The sequence below is a fragment of the Chinchilla lanigera genome, unplaced genomic scaffold (assembly GCF_000276665.1).
Source record: "Chinchilla lanigera isolate Chin_1 unplaced genomic scaffold, ChiLan1.0 scaffold00053, whole genome shotgun sequence".
Taxonomy (NCBI): Eukaryota; Metazoa; Chordata; class Mammalia; order Rodentia; family Chinchillidae; genus Chinchilla; species Chinchilla lanigera.
In genome coordinates, this window is record NW_004955454.1 from 15,609,236 (window position 1) to 15,632,190 (window position 22,955).

The window sequence follows — 22,955 nt, forward strand, 5'->3', positions numbered from 1 at the left end:
TCATAGAGTCCAGGCTCACTTTACGTACTGGACTGAATGATTGAGTGACATTAATTACTGTTGGGCAAAATCCCCTCTGCAAATTACAGGTCAAAGAATGGAAGATATATCCTAATTGCATTATTCTTTGAGTAGCTAAGCTTTTATGTCATCTAAGGTAACCTTGGCTATGTTTCTGTATATACCTCTGGTTGAGACAAATTCAAATTGGCGAGTATATCATCTACACTTCATATTCATCTATATTTGATTAAGTTTTAAAAATCTATTCACTTGCACGTAAGTGAAAATAATGGGGATGTGCAGGTGGGAGAGTGTAGTATTAGGCCGAGCAGTCAGGTTCTAAGAGAGGGAGAAAGGGAGAGGGAAAGGGAAAAGGAGAGGAAGGAAGTTGTTACAGAATTGGTTGATGCCGTCATGGGAACAGCAAGGACAAATACAAGTTCTGGCGTCTGCGAGCCTCCAGCTGAGAGCTGAAGCCGCCTTATGCAGCACAAGAGCGAAGCAGGGAGAATCTCCCTGTTGCAGTTAATAAGCAGAACTGTTTCCTTCTGGCGGGGGGACCTTGGTCTTCATTTTTAAGCCCTCAACTGATTGGATGAGACTTAGCCACTTACGAAGGGTAGGCTGTTTTACTCAAAATCTACTGATCAGAATGTCAGTCAAATCTAAAAGCGAATACCTTCGCCACAAGATCTAGATTTGTGCCGGGCCAAACACCTAGGCACCCTGGCCAGCCGGGCCAGTGCACAAAGTTAATCACCACAGCTACAGAAAGGGGCAGCGTTGTAGTTTACAGTCTATTCCATTTTGTCCTCAACACACAGAAACCACCTGTCACCGTCCCATGTCACACAGATACAATGGCAGGAGTTTGGTCTTGATAGATTTTGTTTATGCTGATGAGTACGAAGAACAATTTGTGAAACAAGGCGCTGATTTTTAGGACAAAAGTAAGAGGGTGAGAAAGCCTTCTTAAAGAAACCCAATTTTCTTCTTTCTTTCTTTTATAGAAATGTCTCTTTAGTTTTTATAGAAATGTCTCTTTAGTTTTTATAGAAATGTCTCTTTAGTTTTATGTTAATAATATGAGCAACCCAAGATGAAGGAAAATCCATTTGAGTAGCAATGGTTCCTAGTTTCAACTTTTCTTTGCAGTCTAAAGTAATGATGTAAAATCATACTTAATTTTATGAGTTTATATATGTATAGCAGAGGCTTCCAGCCTCTCCTGATTATGATCCAAACTTACACAGTTTTTTCAGCATGCACTGAAATGTTAATGTATTGGTATATTTGTAATATATATGCATCACATTATATATGGCATACACTATAAAATATATGACAAGAGAATGCAAAAGGATGACAGAAATATAAACATATGGAAGCTTTAATATTTTTTCCTGCTACCAAGATAGTTGTCCTGAGTACTTTGAAAATGAGGTTATTCTTTGGGTATTTGCTGGTCTGGAGAACACTCTGACTAAGTCGCACGTACTGTTCTCATTAGAGATAATTGAAATGTACCACTTTGGAGAAGCAAACCATTTTTACTTTGAGAATTTTTGTAATAATCTTTCTAAATTGTAAACCTCATTGCATTGCCCATTAAAAGAACACAGCAACGTAATCTAACCTCTTTGGGTGATTCACAGTTGTCAAGATTTAGGCAGGAATTTCCACAAGGCCTTTTGAAGCAAGATTATTTGGTTCTTCATTAAATAGCTCCCAGTGCTTTGTGCGGCTGAATCTTCTCTCTGCGGTTTCATCTCCTCAGCCCGGATCTGTCCTTGGGGTGTCATTTTTTAGCAACACAAACTCTTTATCTGTCCCATAGTACTTCCTCCCCGCTGTTAGCAAAGAAAGCCACAGCAGATAGTTTTAAATTGTTATAAATAACATTACCATAGAAAAATAGAAAATGAATTGCACTGACAAAGCAGAATTGATTTTCATTTGCAACATACAACTTCCGCCAACCAAAGAAGTGAAAAGGTACACTGATTAGCAAAACAAAGGCCCAAGAGATAAGTTCCACAGGAAATGGGGGAAGGTAATGGAAATCTATGCAGATACCACCACTACTACTGTATAAAGCATATTCTTACCAACAGTGAAAACAATTCTGAAGATTCATCCTTGAAAAGTTAACCATATTCTGGACAGTGCAGTCCTGCATCCTTGGGCCCCATGTTTTCTCAGTCAAGCTTTTGATTATCTGAGAAAGTCGTGCTCGCAAGGGAGAATTCGGAAACTAGCTTTACTGAGTGAAAATTGAAGTCTTTTGCATTTAAATAGTCTGGATTTAAATTTTTTTCTAAAACATTTGTGTAAATGTTGAGTCCTTCTGCAAATTGTTAGGTTATTCAAAAGTTGAATTTTTGTCTTGCTTTTATCTGTGTGTTGGGTAGGCACAGTGTTAATGAGGGGTCCTCTTTCTATAGGATGTTCTAAGGTCCACCTATCTGGTCTAGAGACTAGGGAAAGAACAGTGACAGTTTTGTTTTCCTGTATTTCTTTTTTTACTTTAAGGGTAATGAAATGAGCCATATACATCTATAAAGCCACAAATGTTTAACATTTTGCTACATAGATAAAAAGCTATATTATTTTCAACCTTGACTATTGTAGACTTATGTGTTAAATTACTAAACTTCCAAGCAGGGATCCCCGAACGTTCTAAATGGTTACTTAGTAAATATGTCAGCTTGCAGAAAGAAGCAAAATTAGGGACAGTGCATTAAGCATTTGTATAAGATAGAAAAATAACTTTCAAAAATTATTTTCTTGGATAATTTCAAAATACGATTATAGTTGAGTATATTTTACAATACAGATCTTCTGGGAGAAGAATGGAATTTTTTTCAGGCTATAATGTTTCACTTAATTGGATCTCAAGGTTTCTGTTCCCACTCACTGAGTTGACTGCAGCTGGTTAGCCATGAAACCATGCTTAGGTTATGGACTAAGAAAATACAGACAGACCTGGCTCTCACTCTAAAGTAGCAACTCTTGAGATGTTGTTGTCGTCATAGCAATGAAATTGTGAGGAGACTGACATGAATGATTTCTGGGTCCTGGAGAGGTGATTTTGATTTCATTTGCCTGAAGTAGAGCCCAGCAGGCTGCAGTGTTAAAGAGCTGCCCTGCTGGCTCTGCTACCCCTGGCCTCACACCATGCTTTACGAAAGAGAACAACAACCCATATCTGTGGGCTTCCCCATCTGAGGATTCAACCGACCTCAGGTTGAAAAGATTTGAAAAAATTTGTGTGTGTACTGAACATGCACAGATCTTTCTTGTTGACTATTTTTACTAAACCGCACTATAACAATTATTAATATAACGTTTATATTGTATGAGGTATTTGGCGTAATCTAACAATGATTTAAAGTGTGTTTAAGGATATACACATTCTAGATCACTTTATGTAGTGGATTTGAACATGTGTGGATTTTGCTATGCACAAGGATTAGAGGAGTAGAGCAAGGGCCTGGAACCTATCCTCAGGGACAGGGAGGGTTGGCTGTACCTATTTCGAGAAGTAAAAACAGGTAACAATAACCTCTTAGCTTTACTCTCTAAGATAATATAAGTGACACAACTTGCTATCTTCGGGAGCGTAACAAGGGTCACTGTTCTATAATTAGTGTAAAAGTAAATGTCTTAGTTACTTGTCACTGGGATATAATACTTGACGTCTGCCAATTAAAGGAGGAGTTACTTTGGTCATAGTTTGCAGAGGTTTCAGTCCATAGTCGGCTGGCTCCAAGGCAGGACTGGGTGGCACAGGAAAAAGAGCTTACAGTGTGGTAGTCCAGAAGCAGAGAGCGATCAAGGGAGGAGAAGGGAGATAGACTTCTCCAGGCCACACCCCCAGCGACCCACCACTTAACACGCGCTTCACATCCCAGTGTCACACCCAGCTATCACTCACCACTGGACTAATACAGTGATGGGTGTCACACACCCATGACCCAGTCACTTCCGAAAAGCTCCACCTATGAGCACATGAGGCTGAGGGGAGGGGCGTGGGGAGGGGATCTAGGTATAAACTATAGCGGTAAAGGTCAACAAATACTACACGCTCCTTGTCAAGTATCACATTATAACTATATTTTTATATATCTGCTTTCTCCTTCAGACCACATAGTCCTGAGGGACATGACCTGCATCTCGTTTCTGGCATTTCCTCTGTGCTTAACAGCAGAGCAGGTCCACAACAGGGATACATGCCGTGGTTATTTCCCATCAATCATTTATTCCAGTTTCAGTGATTCAAAATGAAATGCTAGTCTTGGCCCAGCTGTTTCTTCTTAATTTGAATGCTACTGAACTAGTAAAAGAATATGCTACAGCAAAATTATTTAGGACTGAAAGGTTTACTCACTTCAACTCTTCTGGCCAATGTTCTCAGCTTATCACACAGGTTTTTGCAGCTTCTTGTAAGATTTTCACTCTTTCCAAAATAGACACAGAGATTTTGCACATGCATGGAGTATGTGTATGTGCATGGGCTTCCACATGTGTGATGCATCTATGGTATGTGTATGTACATGGTATATTAAATACATACAGGTGAGTAAATGACTTTATAATGAAATCCCTTCTTTAATTGCTTTTTTCCTTTTTTTTTGATATGAAGAAGCACCAAAATGCGTCGGCTTGAGGGGCGGTGGACTATTAATCATGTCTGACAAGGAGGATATGACATCACCTGCGTCAGGTCTTTGAACTGCATTCATTATAGGAGTCATTACCATCCTCCGGCATGGCACTGAAGTCCCTGGTATCTGCCATCCACAAGAGGAATTCAAAAGCAGTCTCATCAGATACTTTCCTAGATCAGCTAATTAGACTATGTGACATACAGCTTATCAGCAATCTGATCAACGGAAACTGCTGGAGGATAAATTACCTCTGTCTAAACAATATGCATATCATTTACTTGGGTGGAAACACAGCTGAGACTCAGCGATGGAAAAAAATCAATGATAGGAGTAATCACTGCTTTGGATCTTTTATAATCGATTCAATATATTTTCTGCTTGTTAAAATTATGCAGGATGGAAAGACTGAGAAAAAAACTGAGAAAATGAATATTTTAATTTGATTTAGATAGATGGATTTCTATTGAAATAGTCATTAAAAATTTAGAAGTATCTCAAAGTAAATGAATTATATTAAAACATACAGAAAAAATTTTTAGAAACAGGGAACACCCATCCAATTAGCACCCCTATTAAGAAACTAAACATCTCTACTATTTTATCAAAGAATTATTTTCTTATTACCTATAATGGTTTGAGCAATCTTCCATTCTTACATCTGGTAATCTGAGCAATGTAGTTGAGGATAGTGATGTGTAATGTAACAACCACTATCGTATTATTTTGTCTTGAGACTCTGTATCACTTTAAATGTTCTTGCCTTGATTTGTTTACTTTTGTGATACTGGTATGCTGCTACTGTTCTATTTCTTTGTTTGTTTCTCATTTGCTACTCTCTTTAAAATAAAATTTAAAAGAAGGAAAAGAAACTAAACAATGCCAGCATCTCAGAGCGCTGACCCCTGGTCCAGTTTTAGTTCATCCGATGGACACTGTGTTGGCTGTAACCAAGGCTGGCATTATTTTGGGGGCTAAATGCAGTGAAAGTAAATAGTTCATAAATACTCACGTCTTTCAGGATCAAAACTCCTCCATAAAGCAAAAATAATCTGGGACTTGTAAGCTAGCTATGGTTGTGAAGTAGGAGGGATGGAAGGAGCTGTCAAAGAGGAAAAATCTATAGAAGGAAGTATAAACATGATTTCCCCCCAGTAGTCATATTTTAAATGTATAGGTTGGTTACTTAAGAAGTCATTTTGTATGTATGTATGCAGTCCTTTTGATATACTTATTTCAAATGCAAAGACTGTTAGAATTTGTAAATTCATGGTAAATTTTAGCATTTGTACAGTGCTGGCGTTCTATTTAAAATCACAACTTTATGTTTTTTTGTGGTTGTTTCCTGGTACTATAATCAGGCCTAAGATCTTGTGGTTCTTAGGTAAGTACACTTCCACTGAGCTACACTCCAGCCCAATAGAATTGTGTTAAATAAAGACAAGGAGAAAACATTTAGGGGAAGAGAGACAAAGCACATCATTTGAATGACAACAGTGACTGTCCTGTGGATACTGATGCTAACTGTTCTCACACAGAGCTCTGGAGCACAGAATAATCCTTGAGCCTTGTATGTGACTGGGAGGAAAAAATGTGAGGATTTTCCACAGGAGACAAGAAACAAGAGATGGAGAGAAATAAGTGCATCCTGAAGTCTGAGAAAGAAGCAGTAGTTAGAAAAGGGTTGAGAAAGAGATAGTTCAAAGTAGGTATGGACATTGTCATCTGCCAAGTGGAATGTCTATAGAGGTTTGGCCAAGAAGGTGCATCTTTAGCAGGTGTACAAGAACTCCCTGTGCCTGCCTGAGAAGCCTAGGAGTGTATTAGGGCACTCACCTAGGTCAAATACAGCAGATGCTTATACCCTTTAAATGTTCACATAATGATATATACCATAGTTGTTTTTTCTTTAGAGAATATACTTGGCATTTAAGAAAATCTATCAGCAATATGACTGTACAATTATGTAGAAATTCTCAGTTTAGCTTTTGTCATTAAATGTTCATTTGAAATATTTTGGGCATCTATCTTAATAATATAGATAATTTAAGCCTTAAAAGCAGTATCAGTTTATTCAGTCCAGAGATACACAGTTAAAGTCATGTTCCCACTGCCAAGGAACATCTTTTACAGATTGTTAAGAAAGGAGCTACTATTATCTGATGACTCTCTGCATTCTGGATCTCAGCGTCTGGGGAATAATCCTGCCAGACTTCTCTCCTTAACTCCAGCTTGTGTTTGATGCACCGCTATCAGGGGAAAAAATCAGTGGAGAGAAGCACAACGGCATGGTGCAAGCTGTCAGCCACGACAGGTCCTGCCAGGTCCACAATTTGTTTATAATGGTTTTGCTCTGATTGTGTTAGCAAGCTTTGTAAATGTATATGGATTTTCTGCACTATGGCCTGGGTTGTAGGGATGATAGCAGTTGGTTAGCAGCAGGAGTCAGTGTGTCTAAGTCCAGAAGACGATGTAATGAGGGCATTTGTATCTGCAGAGGATGTGGCCCTCGGCACCAGTGGGAACACACAGCTCACTGAGGCATGAAGGGAAAAAGATATGGCACATCAGGGGGACCCATGTCTTAGAATCTGCAATTCTACATCGAAAAATGTTACCTCATCTGATAAAGCACCAACACATCACAACTGCAAACAACCACATATCAAAGTCAACTGGCCAGATTAGCAGCAGTGTGGAACCAGCATCTCCCTGCAGCTTTTCTTTGATACCCATTGCATTGAGATATAAAGCTTAACTACTGTGAGCATACTTCATGATAGCTGACAGGAAAATGAGACAGAAGACAAAATTGTGTTAATACCTAAAAATATATTAATAGAAAAATGAAGAACACAATCATCACTTTTAAGTTCTCATTTCTACAATTAGGCATGCACTCAGAGCTGGTACTTAAAACTTGACTTCCTCTACTACACATTCATTATCTCCTTTACCCCCAACTAGCCTTGGGTTCTCATGTGCGGTGTGACTTAGAACTTCTCGATGAAGTCCTTTCTGAATTGGATTGCTGTAGTCTCTTCACGAATTTAAATCAATAGAGTTGGGCATATTCAATGGCATTCTAGGGAATCTTTTATATTTATCAGATCAACAGCTACATGCTAGGTGTCAGAATTTGTTTCAGTTTGCTTTAGCAAGGAAGCCATATTTGGAAATTGGAGTTGTTAGCCATTTAAGTACTCAGTAACACTACAGTTCACTCACTAGAAATTATTCATCTTCTGTGGAGGCCTTATAGGTAAGCGGAATGGGAAAGAGGGAGGAATCACCACCTCTATCTTCTAAGTCCTCACCAGTGGCACTGACTTCTACAGTCCCTTTTGGAATGTGGCTTAACTTTTGGTTCATTATTTAGGTGGGAAAGGGAAGTCCCAGGGGCTTGCAAGTATTCTTTTTTACATAATCACCCTAACTCTGCAGACAAGAAGTTTGGGTGTACTTATTTGAGCTGTTGTGGCTCTGGATCACTTGTGATGTTACAGTCAAGGATGCTATTTGAAGTTTTGGAGGAACTGGTTGCTAGAGGAATTTCCTGTAATTATGACGGTGTATAGTTAAAGTATTGACATACATCAATTAAATGAACAGAATCCAGAAATAAACCTATATCCATAGGATACCAGGGTTTTTGACAAATTTACCAACTTCATTCAATGAGAAAAATAAGTGGTACTGGACCAGCTGGCTATCTGTGTGGAAAAAAAGTGAACATCAACCCTTACCTTGCATTAGAATCCAGAATTAACTTAAAACATGTTATTGAACTAAGCATAAAGGCTAAATATACAAAACTCCCATAAGAAAGTATAATATTCTTCCTTTCCTTCTACTCCTTTTTTATTTCTCCTCCTCTTCCTTCTCCTCTTTTTCCAGCTCCTCCTCCTCCTTTCTTTAGTGATAACTGGGGACTGAACCCAGGGATGGAACAACTAGAGCTTATCTACATCAAATATCCTTTTAAGAAAGGGGAAAGGAAGCTAAAGAATTGGAGAAAATGTTTGCAAAATATGTACCTAACAAAAAACTTGTACATGGAATATATGAACTGGTAAACTTCAATAAGAAGTAGCTAGATCTCTAGGGTTTAAAATAGTTGAGAAGACCTTTTACACAAGAAGAGAAATGAGTAGAAAATATGCTTATGAACAAAATATTGAACATCTTTACAAAACAGGGAAATATAAATGAGATATCACTACATATACATTGGAATGGATAAAATTAAAAAGACACATAGCACCAAATATTAGTGGTGATGTGGTATAACTGAAATTCTTAGACAATGAGAGAAATGAAAATTGCCACAACCACTTTAAAGAAATTCAGTAGTTTCTTAAAAATTTACCTGCATCTGATATGATCCAGCCTTTTCATTCCTTTCATTTGAGAGAAATAAAATTTAGGTTCACATAAACATTCCTATGTAAATAATTATAGGAGCTTTATATGTCATAGATAAACACAAGAAATAACTGACTGTCCAGCAACAGTGGATGGATAAACAAAGTTGCCAGATTGGTGCAGTGGAGTATGACTCAGCAATTAAAAGGAATAAACTACCAGGTCAACAACATGAAAAATCTCAGTCCTCATTCTGAGTGAAAGAAGAAAGTGCAAACTAGTGTGCACTATGAGATTCCATCCATCTTTCATTCTAGGACAGGAAAGCATTTATAGGGACACTAAGCAATGTAGTTGCTTTTTGCTAGGAACTGAGACAAGGGAGGACTGCAAGGGACTTGTGGAAAGAGTTGAAGGTGATTGAAATGTTCTGTGCTTTGATCTTGGCAGTGCTTTCATGGTGAATGCATTCCTCAATACAAGTCACCGAACTCCGTGTGTAAGTGAATGCAGTTTATTGCACATAAATCATACCTCCCTGAAGTTGTTTTTAAAAAGGAAGTGATAAAAAGAACGCTTTCTTCCCACATATTGACCAAAATCCTTTGTATTCATAAAGAAGCCTTATTTGTTGTCACTTCCTTAGACTTTACTTTGGACCTAAACTTTGATGGTCTTGAGAACAAACATAAGGACCTCAGCTGTCCCACACACAATAGGAAAAACTAACTTAACAAACATACTTTACTGTCTCTGTCCATGCCATCGTGAGGTGGGTCCTACCGTGCAGTTAAAACTTTTCATTATTTAGGAACTTGATTCTGTTCTGTATATCTGGTGTTCATATTTAGTGGTTTAAAATCAGAAGTGTGTGTGTGTGTGTGTGTGTGAGAGAGAGAGACAGAGAGAGAGAGAGAGAGAGAGAGAGAGAGAGAGAGAGAGACAGGGAGAGAGAGCCAGCAAAGACAGAGATTGATTAAAGTCTGTTTGAGTATGCATATTAAAGGATAGCTATTATCTAGTAAAGATGATCTGACAGAAAAACTAGGTTATCCTATGAAACTAACCAGTTCTCTTCAGAGAAAGAGAGCTGCAATTTGTTAAATTTAGGGAGAGACAAAAGTAAATTGGCTACATGCTGTAGTTTACAATTTTATAATTTGAAATGAAGCTGAATTTCTTAGAATGTTGAAAAGTGACTCCTAAAATCAGTCTTCTGTGGAACTGATAGAGAAACTAAGAATAATGAAGGGCAAAGAGATAGGAAGAATCAGCGCAGGCGCGAAGCCTCCTCACAGCCGGGGCAGAGAGATGAGCAGCAGCCTAGAGGGGGAGGGGCGGCAAACAGCGCAGGGCTCATCAGACAAAGCGTCTGCGCTGAGACGGCTGCATGTGAGGCAGATTTCCCCCGAACTTTCTCCCTATCGGCTTTTTCAGATCAGTCTTTAAACTGAAACGAGCAGCCTTTGCTGTTCCCTGGTGCCTTCCTCTGGCTTTATCTCCCAGCTTCTTATTATATTGCATAATGATCATTTGCTGTGTGTCTGTCTTCATCCATAAGATTTTCATCTCCCTAGGGCCAGAAATCCCTCCTCCCTCCCTCCTTCCTTCCTTCCTCCCTTTTCCCTATCTTCTTGCTGTATATGTTGTCTAGTTATGTGCCTGACTTAGAGGAAATTCAGTAAGTTTCTTTGTTATTTTACAAGTAAAACAAAATTTCAAAGCCAAATAATAAGAGGATTACAATAGTTGTCACACTGTGTACTTTTCTGAACAGCTGTGTCCAGGTTTATTTGAGAAAATAAAAGGGCAGAAGAGCAAGGGAGAAACTGGCTCTGCAGAACAGGGTTGGGCCAAGTAAGAGCGGAAAAAGCAATACAAGCAGGGCAGGCTGCCCTGGAGAAAGCAGGGCCGGCTGCTGTGAAGAAAGTCGCAGTAGCCCACGTTGCATATTGTTATCTTCAGGGTAGTTACTCAGGGTAAAATACATTAGAAAAAGATTCTCCACTGAATAATTAATGATGTACACTCCATATTCATTTTATGTAAACACTGCATCGGTTCGGGGCTTATTGTGCAAGGGGAGACAATATAATACAGGACACATACTTTATATGATTATGTGTAACAGTCACCCAAAAAATGATATGCAAAAGAGTGCAGGAAATCTGTCCACACACTAAGACCAAAGAATCAAGCTGAGGTCCTGGATCCTGTGATAATGTTCCGCATGAGTCCAACTGAAGACCTCGTAACAATGCCTCCCACGAATCCAACTGGAGGTCTAGAGCCCATAATAATATCTCATGCAGGCCTGTTTCACGGACCTATATGGGAAGGCCCTAAGGTCAGTGGTGGAATCTAGGAAGTCTGTACTAGTGGGATGAAGGATCTGTGCTAGCAGGCTGAGGGATCTGCACTGGAGCCAGGAAGCGATGTTCAGAAGAACCAGAGTTCCCCAAAAGGTACCACAGCCATAGCAACAGTGAGGTCCCAAGCTCCTCCGGTAATCAGATGGCTGAGTTCCCCAAAGGAAAGCTAATGCAGCAAGCTTCTCCCAGAGACCGGTATGTACCATCTTCCCCTCCAGAACCTGGAGGTGATGCTCAAAGTGAGGACCAGAGATTCCCCCAAGTGAACCGAAGCTATTCTCAATGTCAACAAGGTCCCAAACTCCTTGGAGGATGAAAACAGCCAAGTTCATTAGGAAAGCCAGCATGATGGGCTCTTCCAAAAAACCAACAGCTCCTCACAGCTTCCACCAGCTCCACCAGCCTTTCTCTGCTCCCAACAGCCTCCTTCTCCTTCTCCAGGTCTGCCTCTTATGCTGCTGGCAACAGTCCCCAGGTGGGCCTCCCACACCCAGCACCAGGCTTACTCAGTTCAGCTGGGGGTGATTAGTTGACCACCAGTTGTCAATACACTACACACACATACATATTACATGTAAATTCATACATATTAATTTATGCTCTACTATCAGTTCATGTAACTGCTTTTGTGCAACTAATTATCTTTATGTAACACACAATTTTACTGTAGATATAGATTTTACTATATATTAATAAAGGTAATTAATCTTATAATGCAACTTTTTGAAAGAAATTGATCTAGTTCCCTTTCTGTAGTGCTATTTCCATGCTTATTTGAACAAGCTTGATAATTATAATGCATTGTTCCTACCATCTTCAAATATAGTGGGGTCCAATTTTTCATCATTGCACTTTCTGATAATTTGAAGTTAGTATGAAGTTGTCCTGTTAAGAAATCAGGACACTGGCAGTCTTAAAGTCAACACTGAATAAAACAGTTGCATTAAATTTATTTGCCATTGATTCTTGACTTGCAAACTGATCAAAAGAAATTTTTTACTTAATTGTTCAAACTTATAGTCCAGTCATGAGAAAACTGTAATATGTCAGTTGTCACATGTAATTCTCTCTAAATCAAGAAAGCTTTGTAGCTTTTGTGATGTCAAAGGATCTTCTATAAAAATTAGCAGCTGTCATATATGAATGTTCTTGCCAAATAGCTATTATTTATAACAGTTCCAATGAGAGTTGCCTCACTTTTTTCTTGAGTTATTTCAAGATATCTGAAGTGATAGATAACAGACAGAACGACAGGCAAGGAATATAATTAAAATCTTAACCTGTTCCAGCTGGTTAAATACAGTGAGATGCATTCTTTTCTTTCTTTTTCTATCTGCATCTAAAAAGCTTCTATGAACTCAAATTACTTTTGTGATTCCTTCATCTTGTGAAGATTAAATTATGGATATTACTCATAAATTTTTTTTTAGATCAGAATTTATGACCTTTTACTTTCTGTACAAATACATATGAAAATTTATCAGGGAACTCAAATCTGTTTCAAAGAAAGTTAATCACAATATAAGTAATTACATACATCATATAAAATAAGACTAAAAGAGGTTTTAAACATCATATTAATACTTTTTCCAGTATACCTGGCTTAGACAAACATAGCCCATTAGCTATGTGACGTTTACCCTCAATGGCATCTGTTAGACTGTGAATATTTTAAGTTTTTCTCACCCCGTCTCTCCCAAGTTGGCTGCCTTCACACTAACAAATGAACGTGACCAGCTACAGTCACCCAGTAGGCAGCCTGGTCTTCACTGCTGTCTTTCCTTCGTTGCTGTCCCTCTGGCACAGCCTCAGGTTAACAAGGACCACTGCCTTTTGTTGCACGGGAATCCCCATCTTGGGCTCCTGTGCCTACGCCCTGGGGGATATTCCTGATACCTGCAGCTTCCTCCTTGCTTCCTGGAATCCGTCTCTACAGAGCACCCACTTTCTAAACAGTAAATCCTATCATGTTGCTTCTCCACTAAAACTTTTGTGGCTTTCTGTTGATCTTGAAAAAAGTGCACCCTGTCCCCACTAGGAACATTTTATCGGTCTGTGATATCCTGGGTGACTTGGCTGTTATCATCTCTCTACTTTCTCTCCTGTCTTTCCACCTCCTGCTCATACTGGCCTCCAGTCAGCCTCTCCAGTAGAGGGTCTTTCCCACTCCTGAGGCCTTTGCATTCATTCTTTCCTTTCCCTACGACAGTCTTCCTAGGCCTTTGATGACTGCATCCTTTTCCTACCTTTATGTTAGATTGAACCAGACACAAAGATGAACAGCAGCAGGGCACCAAAGGCAAAGACTATACAGAGTTCAGTCGTTCTTCTAGGCAGCGAGCAGATCCACATTCACGTCCAGTGTACCCCCCCACACACACACACTGCACACACACACACACACACTCCTCACTTATTATATGTTACATCCTGGTAAACTCATTATAAATTCAAAGCATTATAAGTCATAAATGAATTTAATGCCCCTAATGTACAGGCCATCCTAGCTTATCTACACAATACAATGAAGAATATCGATTATTCACCCCCATGATCATGTGGCTGATCTGAGGCTGGCTGTATCTCAAAAAGGACCTGTACTACATATTGGTATTCTGACATAATATCCAAATTCAAAATTTGAAGTATAGTTTACAGTGGATGCAGAACTTTTAAGCACTAATGTGAGTGCTGTATGTGTGTGTGCTATACCACATTCTATTACTCTAGCATAAGAATAAAGATCAACACATGCCTTAAAAAAGCTCTTGTAAACCACATTTTGAAATAAAAACATTACTTTGTTGACTTGAGTACAATGAAATATTCACTTAACTAGGAAAACGTGAGCCTCCTAACTACTTGTCCTGTAAGCTGAAGACACGGAACACTGTCACGTGATGTGGCAAGGATCCAAAGATAAGTAGTGATCATGGCTGCATATGTTGCTGTCTTGGTTACTTTTCTCTCTTCGCTGGGACAAAATACCTGATGTCCAAAATTAAGGAAGGAAAAGTTTATTTCGCTTACAGTTTGTGGAGGTTTCAGTCCGTACCTGGCAGGTTACAAGGCAGATGGCAGAGGGCTGGCAGAACACAGCAAAAGCAACAAGCACAAAAGGGAGGAATGGCAGCAAGCAGCCTCTTCCTCTTCCTTACATATGCAAACCGTCCACCCCAGGGTGGGTGCAGCTCTCACACCCATAATCAATCAAACTCTAAAAGCCTGCCCCATGGCCGCATGAGGCTTTGGGGGGACACCCAGACACAAACCATAACAGTTGCTCACTCTGTCGGCAGACATAGCTCACACATCTGTATTAACACATAATGCTTGTAACATACTTCCATGCTCGTGCTAATCTGGTCATGCTAAATTAGTTTTCATAATCAGGTCCTTTTTAAGGACTTTAAAATGCAATGTGCATATATAGTGAATTTATTTGATGCAAATAAATTATAGACATTTTAAAATAAAACACTGGATATTATGTAGTTACTATGTGCAGAGAAAGTAGTAGTTTATTTTGAAAGTGAAGTGTATGATTTAAAGAGAGCCATGAAAACTGTATGTGGTAAATTTTCACATTTAATAATCACTTTAAGTGAATTTTATATTAATGATATCAGCATATTATTTAATGATTTCATTAATTTTGGTCAGGTAAGCATGCATTACTTCAAGAAACCTTAATTTGTTACAGTGCTGTGAATGGTCTCTAAATAAGATTGTTAAACACTTTATTTATCAAATTGTATTCCGTAACCTTACAGGAAAAAGATTTTTCTGATCTAAATTTCCAAGTGCTAAAGGAAACTTCATTATTAATTTAATAAATGTCAAAATAAGTATCATGATAATTATAATAAAGCCAGGTTTAATACATATCAGAAATATTTTCTTCCCAAAACACAGGTAGGGTGAAACCCCGGACATCTTCAGGAAGCCCGGTGAGTCTGGGCTCTGCCTCCCTGACCAGCGTGCAAGGCAGGCAAAACCTTGGACACCCTCTGGGGCCTTGGTGGCTACCCACCACACCCATAGTGTGTTGCCCCAGGCTGGGCTGAACCCCGGACATCTTCAGGAAGCCCGGTCAATCTCAACGTTGCATCCCTGACAAGCATGCACGGCAGGTGAAACCTCGGCACCCTCTGGGGCCTAAGAGGCTCCCCAGCCACACCCATAGTGTGTCTTTTGGGGCTGGGCTGAATGTCAGACACCTTTAGGGACCTGGTGAACTGCTCTGGGACCTTCCCCACTAGGGTGTGAGGCGGGTGGATCCCTGGACAACTTCTGGGGCCTTGGTGGTCACTGACAGAACAACTCACACCCGGATGGGAGCTCAGCTGAAACCTGAACACAGTCAGCGACCTCGGGAAGCTCACCCTCAACCCTCCCCTTCCAGTGTGGGAAGCAGGCTCTGTCCTGTGCAATTTCTGAAGCCTCAGTGAAATCGATCGGCATCCCCCTACTCTTGTGGAAGCTGGGCCAAACCCCAGACAGCCTCAGGAATGCTGGAGAGCCTCCTGGACCCTTCCCACATGCTCCTGGGAGCCAGCTGAATGAAAGAAAGGTCGGAAGTATCTGGGACCCCACCTTGCCACCACTCACCAGCACAGGAGTTACACTGAGCACTGGGGATCTTCAGACTTTCACCCTGCCACTCACACACAATCAGGACAGTGAGATTGCACTACAGGGAACCTCTGGATCTTCAAAAATGATGAAATGAAGGAGTAAAATGCAATCCCAGACCTCCACACCACCCAAAACAAGTCCAGGAGGCATCAACACAGAAAAGCCTGGAAGTCATACACCTGAAATTTCTGAAATGATAGCAACTGAAGTAAAAAAAACAACTCCATCAGACCATAGAAGACATCAGATCAGAATTAATGTCTCAGGTGAGAAAATAAATGACAACAATAATGAAAGAAATGTTCAGCATATCCAAAGATGACATAGACAAGAAAATAGAAGAACATAGAAAACTCAGTGAAACCTTCAGGGAACAATATAGAAAAGAACTAGAAGGTATGAAACAGATGCAAACAGATATCCAGGAACTTAAAAATTCAATCAAAAGCTTGCAAAACCGCCTGAACGAAGCTCAAGATAGACTTTCAGACCTTGAAGACCGCAGTGCCACTAATGAACTTGAAAGGAGGGATCTCTTAAAAAGAACAAGGAACCAGGAAATAACAATTCAACAACTGCAAGGCGAAGCAAGGAGAAATAATGTCAGATTGATAGGTATTAATGAAACAGCAGGTGTCAACACAAATGGCATAAAGAGACTATTTGGAGAAATAATAGCAGAGAACTTCCCAGACTTGGTAAAAGAATTGGACATCCAGATAAGTGAAGCATATAGAACTCCAGTTAATCATAACCGAACTACAGGTAGCCATCCTACTGGATGTGATGATAACACTGATGGTCATCACTGTTTCCTTCAGATCTTGCATCTTTAATGCAAGGAAGCAGTACACTAAATTAAGTTTAGGTGTTAGAAGTTTTCTACCCACACCTTTGTGTTTTTGTTCTTTGAAGAGTGGTCACTTTCCATTAGCGTGCACAGAGGGCTCGATCCAGGGCTTTGGGTACAGTAGGCGTTCAGTAACTACATACCTTTCCCCTGATGGCATTTTGAGGTTTCATGTCAAGTCGGGAGAGTCAATCCCAGCCTAAGGTACATGTAAGGGATGTTTTCAAGTACATGTAGCAGACAGCCTCATTTTGCATGTGGAGCTAATGCTAAGCAGGGTGCCAGCTCTTTTCTGTGGAGAAGTCAGCCAGAAGGAGGTAAGATCAAGTAGAACCCTAAAGCCTGTCTCAGAGTCCACTGTCTTCGGCCTGTGTGCTTCCCTCTAGTATACAAAAAAACACTTCATGAGTCTCAAGGCAATGACCAAATACTTGCATGCACTTACTTCCTACACATGTGACCTGAGAATTCTGTGTGAGTGGTTAGTAAATAAAGTAGTTCAAACAAAACCTTCTACAATCTTGTAATTTCATACTATAGCATTTCACTTGATTTCTAGGGAGTAATTAGTAACTATTATATGGATAGCTTTACTGTGATAGCTGAATTCCTCCTCCTTTTCTTTATAAAATTCTTCTGGTTTATGGCTTATCACATATGATTAATTTCATCTGTCTTTTAAAATTTGACAATGGCTGTATTTCTCTACTCTGATTAATTTTGTAAAACTCAGACTGAATTCCTCTGAAAAGAGCTGAGAAAGAAAAATAAAGGAAAAAATAAAAAAGGGTATTACCTTTTTCGCCTTATATTTTCAAAGTATTTAGTAAATAGATACTGTTCACAATTTAAGATTTTAGAATTTACAATGGAGACAGATTTTCAAAGTTAGTTAACTATCTCATGCCAAGGAAATTTGTAGCAATGACTTTCCATATAAGTTTATCTCCCTCTAAATTGTCTTAAGAGAATAAGAGCTGAAAATCATAGAACTACAAAATTTGTATTGATGAAATTCAAGAAGACTTCCCATCCATCTTTCAAAATGTGTATTAGTGTCATTATTTTAGTTGATACTGGAGAGCATGACACAAGCATGCAAAAATCCCATGCCTTCTACTACAGGTAAGGTGATAGTTCCACATCATATGGAAACTTAAATGTATTTTTCTTGTACAGAATTGGTATAGAGCCTAAAGATAGTGTAGATCATGGCTGCAGAAGTACCTCAGAGGAACCTCACAGAAGCTGAGCTTCAGTTGAAACATGATTTGAGAATAATTCTTTTCAAGGTACGCTAAAGAGAATTCTCTATAGAATTGTAAACCATACTAATCTGCAATAATATAGGTACAATTATATTATAAAATGTGAGGAACTATGTTTGATGGTATGTATTATTAGTTATCACCTTCTAGTTCTGTTGATCAACACATTAACTTTTAGATAGTACCTCTATTGTGACAGCTTCAAAGTAGTTCGTGCTTGTACATGGCATGGGTCCATTCCTTCATGCCCATAGAATACAGAAGTCTTGTTACGATTATTTTTTTGCAAGCAGAAGTACTCTAAATTTCATTCAGATGTGAGTGGGACTTGACTGCTGCTTCTCAGGCATTAGCCGGAGGATGCCGTTTACTAGATGCTGACATCGGTCCCCTGGATTTCACCTGCGCAGGTTACAGTGTTACAGTGGCATTCCACCAACTGAGACACCATGTGAACCACAGTATGTTTGAGAATACCAGAACACCACTAGGTGTTCTGCCCTTAGCACTTTTATTTATTTAGCATCCAAGCAGACATACAGTCTACTTGTAAATATCAAAGTCGTCCTGCTTTACTAAAATAAACTGAGGTTCAGGAAGTTAAATAAGTGAATCAGAAGGCTGTGAAAAGTCCCCATGAAGATGTGCAGAGATTTCATTCATTTTGGATATGGAGGTTTATCAACAGAATTAGCAAAGCTTCTGACTTTAGCTTAGGCTTTTCACTGAAGAGTATGTTCCAGTTTTGAAAAGTGTTAAAGCTTCTGCAAAACATAATAATGAACTTAATTAATAGTTGATTTACCCTGCCTGACTTGCCAGATGTTGGCAATTTAAACTGTAATTCATATTTAATTGATGATTAATAACAAAAGATCATTGCTATTTATAAAACTATCGATATTAATATATCATGTCTAGAAACTAATTTTAATGTTACTAATTTTTAAAATTATTTCTCAATTTTAGTAAATATTTCTTCTTGAATAATACTCTTTGTTAATATTTCTCTACCTTCTACATGCATTATTGATTTTTATTCTGTAGGTTTTAAGTTTCAGCAAATCATTCACTAACTTGGGGGAAGAAAAGCATTTATCTGTTAACCCTGACATATCCCATGTAGAGATTATCCGGAGCTGGAGAATGGAACTGCTATAGTTTTATTTGGAAAGCTTGCTGCTTCTCATTTGGAATAATACAGATACTGACTTTGCACTTTTAAAGTATAATTTTCTCACCCAGATGCACTTGATTCCATTCCTGGCTGTTGATGGGCATTTTGTGGGCACCGACATTTCTGGTGACTCCCGGCTTCCTCCCACTGCCCTTCAGAGCAGGTGTATCTGTTCAAAGAGGTGAGACGGCAGCAGGCGCACACGCGGCCACCTCTGCTCTGGCCCGGCCTCGGTACCACCTGCAGGACCCCGGGAGCCCCCGTGTGCACACACGCACCATGGTCCATTCTGAGGCAGGTCAAAGTTTCGTCCTTAGCATCTTCTGAGGCACAGAAGTGCCCCTCTGCTCCTTACACTGAGGAATGGGGTGGACTGTGTGAAGCTCTGTGTCCTACTTATTCTTCACCTTATCCACCTATACTTCCGGTTTTTGTTTTTTATTTTAATATTTTCAGCATTTGGGGGGAAAACAGCATTACCTGCAGAAACTCCAGATTTCTGCTTGGGTCGTTTCACTTCTGTGACAGAAACCATGCAAACAATCTGCAGTTTCTTGTTTTGGCTTTCTGTCAAGGTCTTGTTGACCTACATGGATTTCTTCAATTTACTTGCAGTTTGTTTTCTTTCTACTTTTGATATTGATATACTTTTTCTTTTTTTCATTTAACACCCCTTTCTCCAAACCCCTTCTTGATTTGGACTGCCCTTTGGAAGCAACAAGCTTTCTCTTACAGAATCACATCCATGTGATTCATGTTACCACACGTTCTATTTTAAGGCAGGGTGGGCTGGGCCATGTAGGGTAGGGTTGGGGCAGGCTGCTGGAAGGAATAAAAGGACTCTGGTTGCTAGGTAACTTGTGAGCACTCTGGGAGTTCACAGATGCCATCCCACGTGACATGTGGCCAGCGACTCAGGAGTATAGTTAAGCATAATGACAATGATTTATTAGCTTTAAAAATCCTGGACTGATTTTGGTAAGAAATAGCATGCTTTTTCCTCTATGTCCTTCTCTAAAAGCCACAGCAATCAACAGAGAAACTAAAAAACAAATTTTCAAGAAATAAGGAATTGGCTAAATCTGGAAAGTACAGCCTTTGAGGAATACAGCCAAACATGATGACACTTGGGCCTGCGCAGGGGGAGCACTGGCAGCCAGCGTGCGGTTCCAGACTGCGAGGAGCTCGCAGCAGCCTCCGCTTGCGCAAGACACTGGTGAAGGAAAACTGCGAACACCCTTGCTGAGTGGGTTTGGTTGTGGGGTGCAAAAGTTCCTCCTACAGAAAAACGGGATGGTTCTGAGGGAGGAATGACATTTTTCTCAACTTTCCGCAAACTAGCCGATTCACAATGAGAAATCATCTCTGGAGTAAGGTATGATGGAGGACGGAGAACAAACATTAATGTTTACTGCACATAGAGATCACACACATAAAAATGTATATACATGCGACAACCCTCAGAACCACGGGGCTTTCTGGGTGATGTGTTTATCATGAAGTGGGCAACAGAGCACTCTTGAAACTGGACTTATACTGACACACACACACACACACACACGCACACACACAGAACGAGGAAGGAAAGAAGGAAGGAAAAAAAAGAAATGGAGATTTCAAATCTGCTCTCTCACCTCTCTCCTCCAGCCTAGTCCTACCCCAGACTCAGGTGAACAGCAGGCCTGGATGAATGCTCGTAGTTTAAAAATGAGAAGAAGGAGTGGAGTCATATGAGAGCCGCGTGTGGATATTACATGGAAAAAAACATAAGAAAGAGCAGTCCAAGTGAAAAGTAAGAACACAGTGTAATGTTTCCAGGAAACAGGGAAACAAAATTTAGAAAGCAGACTTTCTCTATACTAGAAAAATGTTTTAAAGACGCAACAACTGTAAAAACAATCTTTTAAGGCAAGACATGGATTAAATAGGGCAAGGCAGCTCCTTGTAAAGAATCACATGAAAGTGAGCTTGTCAACCTTAGCAATAAACTAAAATTTTGCAATAAAACTACCACAGGATGTTGTTTCTTTGACTGTACCACAGTGGTTAAAGAAGCAACCACAACAACAACCAAAAGAGTGTTATTGAAAACAGTTAGGGACACAAATAATAAACTTGAAAAAATTTCATAAATTCAGTGGAGAAAAGAAAAATAAAAGTTTTTCCAAGTAAGATGAAATGGAAAACAAAAAAATCCCCATGAGAAGAGTTGCATTCCTAAACATGTGAGGAACTGATGTATCTAACCAACATTCAATGCTAGAAATGAGGGACAGATTTTTAAAGTCAAGAACTAAATCTGTGTGAAGATATACCTAGAAATGTTATAGTGAGCTGGGGTGTGCTGCCGCATGCCTGTAATCCCAGCACTCAGGAGGCTGAGGCAGGAGGATCATTGTGAGTTTGAGGCCAGCCTGAACTACATAGTGAGACTCTGTTTCAAAAGTACCAGAGAGAGAGAGAGAGAGAGAGAGAGAGAGAGAGAGAGAGAGAATGCTATACATCTCTAGTCTGAAAAGCTACAAGAATCTGAAAGCTGCAAAATCTGAAATGTTGTGAACCTCAACATGATGGCACAAGTTGAAAATTCCCCACATGAAACTGTGTTTCAGGCACAAAAGTATTAACAATACTGGTGGACTGAGCGACTCCATTGACAATGACTATGTAATTAGCAACCGTTGCTGATTCCTATCATTGTGTTCTGAGCTCATGTTTTTAGTTGTTTTCATTTTGTCTTCATTGTTGTTTTGTTAGTTTTTTTTAATTGAAAAAAATATTGTGTAAAGTGGTCTATGCGTATAAGGTAGACCTGAACATAAATGAATTTCATGTTAAGATTTAGTTTCCATTCCCACAAGGTATCTCAAGGTAGATGCAGATATCCCAAACTAAAAAGATCTCAGAAATCAAAAACTCTTCTGCTCCTCAGCACTTTGGATAAGGAGCACTCAACCTCTATGTGGTTGTAACGCTAGTGAACTTAACAGCAGAAGTTCCAGTGGACATAACGGTAGGAAGAGGTGGTCTCCTTGGATTTTAGCCGGCCATCTTCCACATTTTTCATGGAGACAGCTGCTGCAAGAAGGTAGTGGACGATATTTTTGGAGCTGAAGGGGGAAGCTATCATGTGGTCCAGGTGTCACACAGCCAGCTTGTTGATCAACAGATCATGGAATGGACGCTCTTCACGTGTAGAGACGCAAGGGACACAGTGACTAGGTCTCTTGAAAAGAAATTCCTTAAAAAGAAGTGAAAATATGGCCAAATAAACGGTGTGAATTTAAAGGTGGGAGGCTAAACAGCAGAGGGGAACGGCACCGAACACTGAGTCCACTGAAGAGTTACAAGGGAACCCAGCAATCCTGAAGGTTGTTTTTATGTGATGTAAATTAACATCACGAGTCTATAGTATATAAAAATAATTGTCAGGAGCATTAGGAGTATTTTCAATTAAAATAGGAAATATAAATGTCCACACATTTTTTTCTTTTTGTAATTGGGAGTAAATCAGTGCTGTTCAATAAATCATCAAAACATAAATTTTCAGTATTTTGCATCACAGACAGATGCTCACAGGAGCAGAAAGAGCCCTAGGGTGAGAGATGTGCCCTT

General features: G+C 39.5%; 1 long non-coding RNA gene across 2 annotated transcripts in view; it reads right to left on the bottom strand.

The window, feature by feature from the left end:
* LOC106149808 overlaps window positions 1–21,109 on the bottom strand; it is a 31,183-nt gene extending 10,074 nt beyond the window's left edge. For both annotated transcript variants that reach the window (XR_001236220.1, XR_001236221.1), the window contains exon 1: window positions 20,975–21,109. This is a non-coding gene — a long non-coding RNA (uncharacterized LOC106149808). The remainder of the gene's footprint in view (window positions 1–20,974) is intronic.
* Between the last annotated feature and the right edge of the window lie 1,846 nt (window positions 21,110–22,955).